Here is a 5,828-nt window from a genome sequence, read left to right on the forward strand (position 1 = left end):
AATGGATACAAGGTTAGTCTAATGATCTTTTCTCTCTTTATCCCTGCCAGCTCTTTATGGTCCCTACTTACTTTCCTAAAGGAAAGGTCCTCTTTAATAATGTGGTACAGATTCCTTTCCCAAAGAATTTTTGTAAAACTCACTAGCTTATAGTTCGAAGATCTTTTTTTAAATCAGGATGACATTAGCCCTTTTTCAACCCTACATTATAAACCAGTCAGTAAAATCTTTGAAAGGCTGCAGATAATGACTGAGTTATTTTACTTATGAATTCTTTCTGTACCTTAAAAAGTAACGCATTTGGTCCATTAAATTCATTAAATGTAGATAGGCATTGCTCCCAATTTCCTTACATATAGTGAACATAAATTCCCTATCTCTCCACCTTTTTTTAAATTTCCTTTCAGTATAAAGAGAAGATAAAAAAGCATTGAATATTTTTTCTCTATAATCAGTGATATTCATTCCTTCAATAAAGTAAAAAAAATCTTTATTCTCTCCATGAAGCTTGAATCAATCTGACCTTTCATACTTCTGACCACACTCTTTTGTCCTGTTTATCTACCCCAGGTTGCATCTTTTCAATATGTTAAAAAAAAATTTGCACTGTGATCCCCATGCAACAATGCAAAGTTCTTTAGAAAAATTCTCACCATTTCTTGCTATTTAATAACATTTTTGTTGTGTTGTTGAAACTATATTTTTGAGAATTTCTTTACATTTCTGATCTGATTTTCCACATGGATTTTAGACTATAATTTCCTGACTAAACACACACTCAACCCTTTGCTATTTCTTTCACCCCAAACAATTTGTTTCTACTTTTCTCTTAACTATGACATTTCTTATCACCTGATTTTTGTAAACAAAATTTCTTAATATATACTACTAATCATTACTCATCCTTAATTTTATCAATTCTGGCTTTCAGAATATGTCTCCAAAGTCATATTCTTAGTAATAGGTCTCATTGAGACTTCTGAGACAGAGCCAGATTGACAATGTGAAGGTAGCATGCTCTTTGAGCTTTTCCCTAAATATAACTAAATAAAACCTCTGCATTGACATTAAAACCAAAGATCTCACCAAAAGAAAGTTAAGGCCCAAAGAAGTTTTCTAAAGTAGATCACATTTTGGATCTGCAGTAAAGGTCTTTCTCTGTGGGGCGGGGGGGGGGGGGGGGGGGGGGGGGGGGTAGGGGAGGTAGGGGAAGTGAAGTCCATCTAGATAGGAGAATGGGAAAGCCAGTAAGAGGCTTTTAGCCACAGTACAGTCCAGGTCCCAACAGCTTGACAAAAGCATCAGTCCTGGCAGCTAAATAACAGGTCAATAGGTAGCCTCCCAAACCCAAACAAAGACTGAAGGCAACTCTTGGCAAAAGAAATGGGTTGGGAACAAACCATACGTGATAGAACCTGGATATAAAGGAGGAAACAAATCTCTGCAAAGGCAAGGGCTGGACTGCACAGGCAACATCATGGCCAACAAAAAGCCAGGGAGCAGACTTCCATCCTGGCATTAAAAAACAAACAAACAAACAAAAAAAATAACTTAGGTCTATACTACTCCCTATATACCAGAATAAGAGCTCACACATTTCAAGATGAGAAAAGAGTTAAAAAGAATAGTCACTATAGAAAGCTACTGTGCAAATAAAAATGATAACAATGCCATATCGGAAGAAGAAATAAATGAAAAATTATTCATAGGCGAAGTCTCAAAAGATTCTATGAATTGGACTTCAATCCAAAAGATCATAGATGAAGTCAAAAAAGAATTTAAAAACCAAAGAAGAGAGGAAGAAAAAAATAGAAAAAAGAAATGAGAAATGAGGAAAATTATAAAAAAAATTGATCAGAGAAATCAACTCCTTTAAAAGTAAAAATAATTAGCTGGAAAAAAGAAAGTAACTGTTCAAAAACTAAAATCAACCAACTGGAAAAGGAATGCAAATCAGCAAAGAGTAAAATTAACCAACTGGAAAAGAAAACATAAAAGCTAACTGAAGAAAATAAAACCCTAAAAATTAGAATAGGATAAATAGAAACTAATGAATCTATGAGACTACAAAACTTCCATCAAACAAAGTATAAAGGTTATAAAAAATTGAAGAACATGACCGTTCCCTGCTGAGTGGAAGAGAGTGGGAAGGGAGGATGGAGGGAAATTGTGTAACTTGGAAATATACATGTACATATGGATGAAAATAAATAAATTTTTTAAAAAAAAGAAAAAAATTGAAAAAATATTTTAGGAGAAGCAAACATCCTGGAGAATATATCTAGGAAAGATAATTTACAAATTATTGGACTGCTAGTAAGCCTAGGTCAATAAAAAGAGCCTGGAAAATATTTTTCACACAATTATCAGGGAAAACTGTCCAAATCTGCTAGAGCAAGAAGACAAAATTCCCATTGAAAAAATATACAGAACTCTTTCTGAAAGACTCCAGGGGGGAAAAAAATCCAGGGTTATCATAGCCAAATTCCAGAATTCACAAATAAAGGAGAAAATATTCCAGGAAGCATAAAAGAAGCTATTTAAATACGAATAGACTTAAATAGAACTTAGCAGTTGAAAGCCCTGAGAAGCTGGAATACCATATATTGGAGGGAATGCATTACAGCCAAGAATTTACTACTTTTAAAGTTCAGCATAATATGTCAGGGGAAAAGATGGATGTTCATCGAAGTAGAGGATTTCTAAAATTTCCTGATAAAAAGACCATAACTGAAGAGAGAATTCAGTCTTTAAATGCCAGACTCAAGAGATGTATAAAAAGGTAAATGAAAAGGGGAAGGAAATACAAAACAAACAACAAAACAAATGTTAGTCATGACCATCAAATTGTTTACAACCCTACAAGGGAGGATGTAACTCTTGTAACTATCAAGAATTGGATTCCTCTTAGAATAATAAAAGACCTGGATATAATTGAAGAGATTGGATTTAGAGGATATGGAAATGGTTTGTTCTTATCTTTCAGTTGAAGAGGACAGAGATGACATTACTATGTTTGAGACAAAAACCTAGATGAAAAGCAGGGATATTTACTCTACACAGATCTGTCTCAGTTTCCTTTCACCTACTTGAATTCTGTTTTACTCATAAAGTTTAACACTTTCTCTGATGAGGGCATTCTAAACTGGGCTGTCTGGAACTTTACAACAAAGTGTAAAGTTATTAAGAGAGACCTTCAGAGGACACCAGTACTTAGAGGTCTTAGAGATTATCTCATTATTTAAATCAGAAGTGATTTTAGTGGTAGAGGGTGGGAAACTACTTAGAATGGTAGGACTTAAACTCATGCTTCAGTTAACAAGGGTTTAAGTTTTCTGGTTGGGGGGTTAAAAGTGGGGAGGGTGGGAGAGAGTAAGCTTGGGGTGGGGTGGTACAAATAGTTCGTGAATTGAATTGACTTTGATGATACTTAGGGACATTAGGAATATGTGTGCTTGGAGGGTAATTGAAAAGAATGATTATAATTTGATATGATTCATGTCTCTTAAGAAGTGTATTTCTAATGAGACAGAAGAGGGTAGTTTGTTTCAAAAGGATATGAACAGACAGTTTTCAAATTAAGAAATTAAAGCTATATATAATCCTATGAAATAATGTTCCAAATCATTATTAATTAGAGAAATACAAATTAAAGCAACTATGAAGTATCACTGCATATCCATCAGATATGTGCAGATAAGAGAAAGGGAAAATGATCAATGTTGGAGACATTGTGGGAGAATTGGAACACTGATATGTTGCTGATGGAGTTGTGAATAGATCCAATCATTCTGGAGAGTAATATGGAGTTATACCCAAAGAGAGTAATAAAAATGTTCATTCCCTTTGACCCAGCAATTCTAATTCTAAGAAAAAATCATAGAAAAGGGGGAAAATCCCAAGTTCTAAAATATTAATAGAATTTCATTGTGTAGTGGCACGGAATTTGAAGTTGAAGGGAGGACCATCAAATGGGGAATGGCTAAACAAGTTATGTCAAATGATTACCATGGAATATTATTGTTTTATAAGAAACCATAAATGGTCAGACTATATGTAGCACTATTATGAGATGATCAGCCTCGATGGAAGCAGTTCCTCTAAGCAGTTCAGAGAGCTAGGACAACTGTATTAGACCAGCTATGGACATCCAGGAAGAAAAACAAAACAAAACAAAAAAACCCTTCATAATCTGATGAACACTTTCTAAAAATTATCTCTTATGTATTTCTTTCCCTTAAACCTAATTCCTCATACCAAAAATGACTAATATGCAAACATGTTTATCAAAAAATATGTATGTACAATGTTAACCTCACTGATTGCTTTTGAAGGGAAAGGGATGGGGAGGATGGAAGGAAAATTTGTAACATAAGTGTATATATATGTATATGTATATATATATATATGCTTATGGATGAATGTTGAAAAAATTTTCATAATATGTAATTGGAAAAATTAAATATCAATTAAAAAACAGAGGGTACTGAGACACTCTGAGGCAATGTTTCTTATCAAACAATCAATGAATTAATTTGTGATTCTACTTTCATTGAAAGTACTTTGAGTTTATCAAGCAATCAGGAAGTCAATCAAACTTTGGTTGATGGTAATTTGATAGATGGTACTGATTGATAGCATTTGATTGATAGTAATTCTGTTGATTAATAACAACAGGTAAAGAAGCACAAAGATCTATTTTATTGGAGGGGTAAAAAGGAGGGTATGAATATTGAATATATCCTATAAAATAGATTTGGCCGTGAAAGGGAATAAGATCCATTCCCACTTGGATGTAAAAAAAAATCTATCTTACTCTACAAGTGAGGGGGGAGTGGAAGAAAGCAAAAAAGGGAAGATGGGAGCAAAAAAAGGGAAGGTGAAAAATAAATTGAAAGTTAAATTTTAAAAGAAAAGTTAAAGGGGAAAGGGTTTAAAACTTTGGTAAGGAGAAATAAGAGGAAAGAGAAAAATATAAATGGGGAGAGATAGCATAAAGGGAAATGCAGAATGAGTTAACAGGGTTAACTCCCATAAAATGGAAACAGATAGTAGAATTGATTAAAAATCAGAATCCTACATTATTTTTCTTACAAGAAATACATTCAAAACAGATATATTTACAGTGTTAAAGTAAAAGACTGGGTAAAATATATCTCAGATAAAGCAAAAGCAAAAATTGATCTTATTAAAAGGAATAAGGAAGGAAAGAACATCTTCTTAAACGTCACCATAGGTAATGAAGCTATATCATTATTGAATGTTTATGATCTAGTGGTATACCATCCAAAGTCCTAGAATAAAAGCTGAATGAATGGTATGGAGATATGGACAGCAAAACTTTATAATGGGGGACTTCAACTTCTCTCTCTCAGAACTAGAAATCTAACTACAAAATAAACAAGAAGGGAGGCTAAGAAGGTGAATACAATCATATGATGGACTTCTGGAGAAAAGTGTGGGTATAGAAAAGATTATACCTTTTTTTCTTCTGTACATGGCATCCATACCAAAATTGATCATGTACCAGGACATTAAAGAGATAGAAGGAAAAATTCCATTGAAGGTAAATGTAGAAATCATTTAATACTTGGAAATTTACCACACCAGGCAGACCCACACACTGTATGAACACAATTACAAAATACTTCTCACATAAATAAAGTCAGATCTAAATAATTGTAAAACTATAAATTGCTCATATTTAGTGTCGAGGTAACATAATAAAAATGACAATTCTACCCAAATTAAATTACTTATTCAGTAGCATACCAAACAATCAAATTATTTTACTGAGTTAGAAAAAAACAGTAATAAAATGCATCAGA

The sequence above is a fragment of the Macrotis lagotis genome, chromosome 1 (assembly GCF_037893015.1).
Source record: "Macrotis lagotis isolate mMagLag1 chromosome 1, bilby.v1.9.chrom.fasta, whole genome shotgun sequence".
Classification (NCBI taxonomy): domain Eukaryota; kingdom Metazoa; phylum Chordata; class Mammalia; order Peramelemorphia; family Peramelidae; genus Macrotis; species Macrotis lagotis.